Below are 10,420 nucleotides of genomic sequence, written 5' to 3' on the forward strand. Positions count from 1 at the left end.
AGGCTGCTGCTGTTTGCAACCTGCAGCTTCACAAACTGTTAGGCTGCTGCTGTTTGCAACCTGCAGCTTCACAAACTGTTAGGCTGCTGCTGTTTACAACCTGTCACCTGTCAAGACTGCTGCTTAGTTGCTAAACCTGTTGCTGTATAGCTATGTAACTGTTTCAAAACAGCCTGCTGCACAATACAACTGAACACAATACAACACTTCCCTGCTGCACATTTTTATTTTCAAATTTTAACCACCCTTCACAGTTGCTAAACGAGTAAGCTTATATCTAGCTCGAACTTGTCCAACAAGGTACAATTGACCACTTGGTTTACTAATTGGCACAACGATTGCTTGAAGATAGCCTGAAACCAAGTTCAGACCAATAGCAATCAAGAGGCCAATAAATCAAGCACAGAAGGCAAAACAGAATTCTAATCTTGTTACTGTTGCAAAACTTCTTAAAAGGCATCAAGCTTCTTAAACCACAAAACCACAAAACAGGACACAACAATGAAAGTAAGCCTGTCAAAACTCTGGAAGCATGTGTTCAAACTGGACAGCATGCGAATCTTTCAAATGTTGTTGCTGCTGCTGTTCTTGTTACTGTCGGTTCCAAACTTGCTGTTACACCTTGTTTTGCTGCTAGAAATTGTTGTTTCAAAGCAAATCTACTTGCACGAAAACAACTCAAAAACAGCAAATTGTTTTAAAGCAAATCACAAACACAGCTTCAATTTGCACACAGATCATCACAAACCCAATGCTGCTGCTTCTTCAACCTGCACTACCTGCAAGTGTTAGCTTCTGTTTCAAATCTGAAAAACAACCACACAGAACCTTTTAAACATAGCCTGTGACAGCAATATTATAAACCTGTGTGTGCACAATTAAACAGTTAAACAGAAGCTGTGTGTGCTTTGTTAAACAGAACCTGTGACATAACCTGTTTTTTAAACAGCAATGGTTGATGCTGTCAAGATCTTCTTTACCTGTTGAGCTACCTACTGTTTCAAATCTCGAATGATTCCTCCTGAGCTGCTGTTGGAACTGCTTTGCTGTCAAAATGTGCACGCTGTCAATAAGTTCACAGTTTCAGACTTGAAACAGCAAGACTGTTAACCAATGCTAGCTGCTGTTTTTCTTTGCTGCTACTTTCACTGTTTGGCTGCTATTTTCACACCAACAGCTGCTCACTGCTGTTTCTCTCTTCTTGCTGCTACTGTGAAGTTGCTAACTCGCACACTACAAATTTGACAATCTGTCAACAACATCACAGCATAGCAGTCAATATACAGCACAACAATACACAACAGTTTGTTAAACTTGACACAATCGATTCTTGAAAAGATATTGAATAAAATACCAAAATGAATCAAGAAATTACAAACAATCAAGAATCTGGGTAAAAATGATTGAGCGGTTTAGAAGTCCGCTCAACTTTCTTCAATGTACAAGCTCTAAACCTAATCCGGTCAAGTGGTGACCGGTATAGCTTGAAATCCGGTCAAGTAGCGTGCGGTTTAGAATACCGCTCAAGAAACCTTGCGTACTGAACGAATCAGAACCTCTAATCCGGTGAAGTTATGACCGGTGTAAATGAATACCGGTTGAAATACCGGTCAAGAGATGATCGGTTTACCCTTAGCCGAGAGATCGATTGAAGCTTTGAAGCCAACCGGAGAACAATCCGATCAAAGATTCTGCGGTTTATCTCCAAGTCCTCACAAACTTCATCGATTTAGGAACAAGAACAAGTATGCGGTTTAGCCTGTGAGTTATCTAGATGGGTGTCTAAACCAGATGAACAAAATGGGCTTTATTCTTTGGGCCTTAAAATTTGGACGGCTTAACAATTTTAAAACAAACTTAGAAAGAAAATCAGATCAAAACCTATCAAAAACACAAAAAAAAAACTAAAAGATTTAAAAAAATGGATCAAAAATACTGGTTTTAAAAAAAATTCAAGAACACGAAAAAAAATTTAAAACACAAAAACCCGATCAAATCTTGATTAAAATTGATCAAATCGTAAAAGTTTGTGAATAACAAAGATTCACAATTCAATTTCGAACATTTTGATCCTGTTTTTAATACAAAAACACAAGATTTTATGAGAAAATCGGATCAAAAACGAAGAAAAATGACAAGAACACGAAAAATTCAGAAAATAAAAAAAAAACTTATCTGATCAACTTCTTTTCCTGATTTCTAGCATTCCAGCTCTGATACCAATTGTGTGTCCACAATTACTGATCAATCTTCATATTAAGTTTCCTTCAATGGCAGATTCATGGATTTATCATTCAAGAACACTATGAACACTTTATGAATATTGAGAGGAAAAGTCAATCCTCTCAATTCAGTCAAACCTCTTATTACTAATCTGAATATTACAATTAGCTCCTCACTCCTCTAATTACAAATATTAAACCATATTTATATGGTCAACCTAACTAACAAAGTCAAAGTCAAACTAGTCTAAGAAAGTCAAACACGCTGACTTTACAATTATAGACTAAAATTAATCTTTCAAGACGAATACAATTAATACTGATTTTTCAATCCTAACATACACTCATTCAAATTTCAAAAATTCTCTCATAACTCTCCCTAGAAAACTTAAGAGTCATCTTCATCTTCCTTCATCCATTCCAGCCGATTTCTTCATCCATCTTCATCATTTTGTCAAGATTTTGAAGATACAACATTCATTACTCATCCAACAAGGTAATGCATTCATCCTTTCATCTTTTTCTTGTATGTTTTTGGGAGAAAAACCCACTTTATTGCACTCTTTATCCTCTTTTCTATATGTTTCGAAAATGTTGAATCTGAAGGTGAAATTATACACCAAAAACATGTAAAAATGTTTATTTGATGGTGGTAATCCATGACCCAAACATTAGAACTCAAAAAGTTAGGAATAAATCATGATTTTTTGTGGTTTATTTCTTAAAAACATCATAGTCTGGTGTTGACAGATTCTATGGTTGTGCACAACTCGTCCATATTTTGTAGATGTCTTGTTCAAATGTCATGAGGTTTCTTTTAAAAGTTTATTTACTGAGTTGGGGTTCAATTCATTTGGTTTCACTCAAAAACATTGAGCTTTGACCCCCCAAATACTCAAAACATTGTATATATGTATCTGAGAGTTTTTTAGTAGGTAAACCCTACTTTGAATAGTCATAACTCGCTAGATAATCATCCAAAATTGTTGATTTTTCTTCTGGATGTTAGTTTAATGAGTTACCTTTCAAATGCCACCGATTTCACTCAATATTATGGTGATTTGAGGTTTTAAATACTCAAAATAAAATGAACATGCAATCTGTCCAATTCTGACAGATTTGTATATAAATGTTCCATCGACCATATCTCTCTCATAACTCAATGAAAAAGAATTATTCTTCTTTTGAGAGTTAATTTTATGGGTTTTCTCCTACATGCAAGTGGAATCACATAAAATTATGGAGTTTTGATCTCCAAGCACCTAAAACTCTCTATGTGTGCAAACTGTGAAACCACTAGTAGGTAACTCTTCTTTTGAATGTTAATATCTTTCTATTTACTTGTTCTCAATGTATGATTCTTCTTCTAAAACATTATTTTATGAGTTAGGATTCATTTGAATCCAGTTTCACTCAAAAATATGATGTTTTGAGGCGTGAACCTATTTATTTAAGTCAAGTGTGCAATCTGTCAACTAATGACAGATGTGTGCATGTVACTTTAAGGTATCATATCTTMCTCTCAACTCATCCAAAATGAGTGATTTTTAGTTTAAAAGTTTCGTATAAGTGTTAGGTTTTCACTTCAACTTGAATTTCTGCAGAAAACCTAGTAAAACTATTTTAATGAGTGTTTTACTCAGTGCTATAAATGAAATTTGGTCATGATGACTATAACTCAGTGCTATAAATCATATAAAAAGGTGGAAATTTATCTCATTTTTTAAGTCACTTTATTTGATCATTTTATGTAACTTAAGTTTCTGTCCAAAATCAAGAATTCTGGATTTGGTTAAATTGTAAAAGTTGATCTTTTATTTGATTATAGCATCATTTTCGGAATAAATTAATTCTTTAATGAGCATATGGACATTATGTATATTTGGACTATTGATAATATTATGGAACATAAGTAGACAAATAAGGACTTAAGATTTATTAAACCCCATAGGTAGAGATAAATCAATAAGTGATGGTTTTGGATATTCCTATTGATAGGGAATCGTTGATTTAGCRTGGTATTCGGATCGTATTGCTTTTTCTTTGGGGAGCTATATATCAAAAGTGAGTTTCACGGCCCTTTTTTACCAATTTCTCGTTTTGGGGTGAAAAGCATGATTATTGAATATTTGATGGATTTATATCGATATATGAATCTTGTTATGAGCATATAATTGTATACACTATTGATATGTTGAGATTGAAATTCCCGTTTATTTCCACTACTATTAATTCATTTTTGAACCCATGATTCTTGTGGATAGCGCTATTTGGTTGTTATACCCACCTTGTTACTGACGAGTAGGGGTTCACTTGGTCATTTTAATTTGCTCTACACATGTGGCACGAAGTGGTCACCGCTGAGGTAGTCCGGAAGGAGTTCTACTCATGTGGGGTTAGCCCCACCACTGAGGTTGTTCGGCATGAGTTCTACAAATGTGGGGTTTAGTCTCACCTCTGAGGTAGTTCATAAGTATGTTCTACACATGTGGTTCGCTACCACCTCTGAGGTAGTTCGTGGGGCGCTTGTAGGTTTAGTAGTGGCTCAACAAATTTATATCATGTGTATGACGTTGTTTTTAAGATATTGTTTATAAATTTATAATTGGGATTGCTGCATTTAAAATTGTTTTGTGCATATAAAACCTGTGAACTCACCAACTCTTGTAGTTGACACTTGTTTGACATGCTTTTTCAGGGTAAGAAAGACTCATGGTGACACTTATTAGAAGACGTGTCACATTTATCGATTTCAAAACTWCTTTTATGTTTATTTTGTAAATTTGTATTTGGGACTGTAAACTTTAGTTTTGATGTAACTATGTTTTAAATTGTATGGTTGTGTTGTTTATACACTATTGCTATGAGACTCTACCTGCCATACGTCGCGTTTCCGCTTTCGCGGGGTGTGACAGATTTGGTATCAGAGCAATAGGTTATAGAGAACACCGGTTTTCTAAGAAAACCATACACTATAACCCCAAAATTTTACGAATTAATTTTCTTAGTTAGAGTCTCAAAAATTTAAAACAGACATACTACTAATATAACTAGAACGGGTAACTTCTTAGCATACTCTAACTAGGCATAGCCTGATCACCTGTGTCTAATTAAGTATGTATAATGAGAGACGCGGATTGGTTAAGTTAGGTGTTTGTCTAAAAGTTAAAGACTTCTTACTCATTAAGAAAAGCACAGTTCGCTTGTGTGAGTTTGCATAAATATTTGTATCCTTTCTATAATGATTTGTTTAATGATTTTAAGATTTTTTTTAAAAATATCGCAGCATTTATGTCGGAAAATGATCATGTGAACTCCGAAGAATACGATCCCTCATAGCACAGCTATGATAGTGATAATGATACCACTGAATCTTCAGCGCGGTCACCCACCCCACAACCGCCTAGCTCTGTGCCCGCACAGCCTGTACCGCCACAAGGAGCCAGATTTCGTGCTACCGCCCGAATTATCATTCCTTCACCCGTGAGGATGACTTTCTCCGCCCCAACTGGAGCTGTGAGGGAGCCATCATAATCACGCACTCGTAGTATAACACCTCCACCCGCTACCAGGACTACATCGGAGGGTACTCCGGGTATGACCACCCTGGAGAAATTGTGGATTTTGGGTGTATCTCAAGATCTGGAGATGTGTCAGCTTAGGCTGGAGCACTATCGACACTTTGCAGATGGAGTGATCACAGGCCTAGGTACTCAAGATAGTATGATGGATCGTTCACTAGAGTTGATCTTCATAGCTAGGAGGGCGATCAGGAGGTTGCACATATACTTGGCGKTGTTAGCAGGAGCTTTGATGATAGTGATGGGGTTGCTCATTTGGAGTCTATTGCGTTAGAAGATTTTAATTGTTAAGTTATTAATGGTTGAACTTTAAGACTTTCTTTTGAGGCTTATAGCCGTGGTTTGTGAACAATTTTCTTTATATTGCACATTTATATTTTATTTATGGATCCTATGAGATTTTGCCTATAGATAGTTAAGTCTTATTGATTATAGTTTTAATGATTGTATCTGTGTATTAGAAGTATGCCTCCAAGAAGGAATACTCGCAGCATGAGAGAAAATCCTGAAAGCCAAACACCTGATATAGCATAGTTGATAGCTCAACAAATACGAGAGGCAGTACTAACTATTGTCGCTCAGGTCACAGCAGGTATTCATGCAAATCAAGTGAGTGAAGGAGGCCTTAGTACCGAGATTCCCGCCAGAGAGGAGAACCGTAACACCAATGATAGAGGATGCAGTTACAAGACATTCATGTCTTGCAAGCCCAAGGAGTTTTATGGTAAAGAAGGTGCAATTGGATTGTTATCATGGATTGAGAGCATGGAGTCGGTACTCCATATTAGCAAGTGTTCCGAAGACTGTAAGGTGGWGTATGMAACATGCCAACTCTAGGGAAGAGCCCTAACTTGGTGGAACATACAWRTTCAAACCCGTGGTCGTCAAGCTGCCTATGAATTATCATGGGAAGAACTCAAAAAGTTACTCATCGAAGAGTATTGTTCTAAGAGCGAAATTCAGAAATTGGAAGTCCAATTCTGGAATCACACCATGATTGGAATGGAGATAGACAAATACACAGCTCGTTTTCATGAGCTTGCAAAGTTAGTACCTCATATGATCACTCCAGAGGAGAAACGAATTGATAGGTATATTTGGGGATTGGCACCTGAAATCCGAGGGATGGTCACTTCGGCAAAACCCAACCACTATACAAAACGCAGTGGTGTTGGCAAACCATCTAACAAATGATGCAGTTAGATCAAGGGTTTTAAAGCAAGACAAATTTAGTCGAAAGAGGAAATTAGAGGGGCAATCATGGAAAAGGACCAAAAATGATTTAGGCAAAAACCAAAAAGTAATAAGAAACTTTGGAGCTCAATCTCAAGCAGGAGAAAAGGGCAAGGGAGTCTACCCAAAGTGTGACAAGTGCAATAAACAACATCTGGGGAAATGTACCACATGTCTTAAGTGTAATAGGACAGGACATGTTGCAAAGGATTGCAGAGTCAGAGGAGAACGGAGTTGCTTTGAGTGTGGAAATCCAAATCACTTCCGAAGCGCTTGCCCTAAGAGAAATCAAAGGCCCTACACAAATCAAGCACGACCAACCAATCAAGAGAACCAAGGGGGTCAGGCACGAGGTCGAGTATTCGAGATTGGGGCAGAAGAAGCAAGACAAAACCCTGATGTAGTCACAGGTACGTTTCTCTTAAACAATCATCTTGTATCCGTACTTTTTGATTTTGGAGCAGATAAGAGTTATGTGTCACTAGATTTTAGGCCAAAGATAAATATAAGACCCCAAAAGTTGAACGAAGTACATATAATAGAATATGCTAGCGGACAGAAAGTTAAGGTCAAAGATGTGATTAAGAACTGCACACTAAATTTGGAAGGAATGAATTTTAGTATAGACCTAATCCCAATCAAAATAGGAAGTTTTGATTTAATCGTAGGTATGGATTGGTTGTCCAAAAACCGAGCCGAAATTTGTTGTGCTGAAAAGAAGATTCATATACCACTGTCAGAAGGAAGAATACACGAAGTACATGGAGAGAAACCAAGGAAGGATCTTAAAATAGTGACATGTATGAAGATGCGAAATTACATGCGGAAAAATTGCGTTGCATTTTTGGCACATGTTGTGGATAGAGAGATCAAAGAGAAGCGTATTCAGGATCTCCCGATAATGCGAGCTTTTCCTGAGGTATTTCCAGATGAATTACCTGGATTACCCCTACAAAGACAAGTAGAGTTTCATATTGAATTAATTCCTGGAGCTGCACCCGTGGCAAAGTCGCCTTACCGATTAGCACCATCGGAGATGCAGGAATTATCAGAACAACTACAGGAGCTGCTCGATAAAGGATTCATCAGGCCTAGCTCTTTACCCTGGGAAGCTCCGGTTCTATTTGTCAAAAAGAAGGATGGATCTTTCCGGATGTGCATTGATTACAGAGAACTCAACAAGCTGACCATCAAAAACCGTTACCCTCTCCCCCGAATCGACAACTTGTTTGACCAACTACAAGGTGCTTCGTACTTCTCGAAGATCGATCATCGTTCAGGATATCACCAGATGAGAGTTCGCGAAGAAGACATTGCTAAGACGGCGTTTAGGACTCGATATGGTCATTACGAGTTTCTAGTCATGCCTTTTGGATTAACAAACGCTCCGACAGTTTTCATGGATTTGATGAACAGAGTCTGCCGACCGTACCTAGACAAGTTCGTGATTGTGTTTATAGACGATATATTGATTTACTCACGAGATAAGAAGGAGCATGAGCAACATTTAAGGTTGATCCTAGAATTGCTCAAGAAGGAAAAGTTGTGCGCCAAACTTTCCAAATGCGAATTTTGGATTCGTGAAGTGCATTTTCTGGGHCATGTAGTCAATGAGAAGGGAATCCATGTTGATCCAGCTAAGATCGAGGCTATCAAGAAGTGGGAACCCCCAAAGACACCAACGGAGATTCGTCAATTTCTTGGTTTGGCAGGATATTATAGGCGATTCATTGCAAATTTCTCCAAGATCGCACAACCATTGATGACCCTAACACAAAAAGATAAGAAATTTATTTGGGGCGAGAAATAGGAAGAAGCATTTCAGATACTTAAGCACAAATTGTGTAATGCGCCGATTCTAGCATTACCAGAGGGAACGGATAACTTTGTGGTATACTGCGATGCCTCACATCAAGGACTGGGGTGCGTATTGATGCAAAAGAACAAAGTTATTGCGTATGCGTCCAGGCAACTAAAAGTCCATGAAAAGAATTACACCACCCACGACCTGGAACTTGGAGCAGTGGTATTCGCACTCAAAATCTGAAGACACTACCTCTATGCAACAAGATGCACTATCTTCACTGACCACAAGAGCCTTCAACACATTCTCGATCAGAAAATGTTGACTATGAGGCAGAGGAGATGGGTTGAATTACTCAATGACTATGATTGCGAAATAAAGTACCACCCAGGAAAGGCTAACGTTGTAGCAGATGCTCTGAGCAGGAAAGAAAGGGTGAAGCCATCGAGAGCACGAGCTATGGGAATGTTGGTACAGACAAGCTTAAAGGCTCAAATTCTAGAAGCCCAAGAAGAAGCTCTGAAGGCAGAAAATCTGAAGGACGAGACCATGCATCAATTAGAGAAAAAGTTTGAAGTACGATCAGATGGGATACGCTACTTTAAAGATAGAGTATGGATTCCAAAGGTCAACCATCTGAGATCGACAATCATGGACGAAGCACACAAATCAAGGTACTCAATCCACCCAGGAACGGATAAAATGTACAAAGGATTAAAAGAGCATTATTGGTGGCCAGGAATGAAGAAAGATGTGGCCCTATACGTGAGTAAATGTTTGACTTGTGCGAGAATGAAGGCGGAACACCAGAAACCATCCGGTCTTCTACAACAACCAGAAATTTCAGAATGGAAGTGGGAGCAGATCTCGATGGACTTCGTGACCAAATACCCAGAACCAGAAAAGGGCGTGACTCGATTTGGGTAATTATGGATCGACTCACGAAATCCGCACATTTTCTACCTATTCGAGAAGATTTTAACGTAGAAAGGCTCGCACAACTGTATGTCAACGAGATCGTTATGCGTCATGGAGTACCTGTTTCAATAATTTCAGGCAGAGATAGCCGTTTTACATCGCGATTCTGGAAATCACTACAAAAGGCGATGGGCACAAGGATAGATTTAAGTACTTCATATCATCCTCAAACCGATGGACAAACGGAAAGCACTATTCAGACATTAGAAGATATGCTGCGTGCTTGTGTGAAAGAATTTGGAGGTAGTTGGGATGATCACCTACCGCTGGTTGAATTTTCCAACAACAACAGCAATCATACGAGTATACAGTGCGCCGCGTACGAAGCCTTTTATGGACGTAAGTGCAGATCACCACTCAACTGGTTGGAAGTTGGTGATAGTCAATTAATTAGGCCAGACATTGTTTAGGAGACAACAGACAAGATCAAGACAATCCAAGAAAGGTTAAAAGCGGCTAGAGATCGCCAGAAAAGCTATGCGGATAACCGTAGGAAGCCACTAGAATTCCAAGTTGGAGATCAGGTGTTATTGAAGGTATCACCATGGATAGGATTATTACGTTTTGGGAAGAAAGGAAAATTAAGTCCAAGGTATATTGGT

General features: G+C 38.2%; 1 long non-coding RNA gene across 1 annotated transcript; it reads right to left on the minus strand.

Annotated features, from left to right (window-relative positions):
- Window positions 1-215: 215 nt before the first annotated feature.
- On the minus strand, window positions 216-1,728 carry LOC112504206. The gene is made up of 3 exons (XR_003068149.1): window positions 1,631-1,728; window positions 981-1,249; window positions 216-779 (listed from the first exon to the last, which is right to left on the minus strand). It is a non-coding gene; the product is annotated as an uncharacterized LOC112504206 (long non-coding RNA).
- Window positions 1,729-10,420: the final 8,692 nt, after the last annotated feature.

This window comes from Cynara cardunculus, unplaced genomic scaffold (assembly GCF_001531365.2).
Source record: "Cynara cardunculus var. scolymus isolate 2C unplaced genomic scaffold, CcrdV1 Un_Scaffold_4893, whole genome shotgun sequence".
Taxonomy (NCBI): Eukaryota; Viridiplantae; Streptophyta; class Magnoliopsida; order Asterales; family Asteraceae; genus Cynara; species Cynara cardunculus.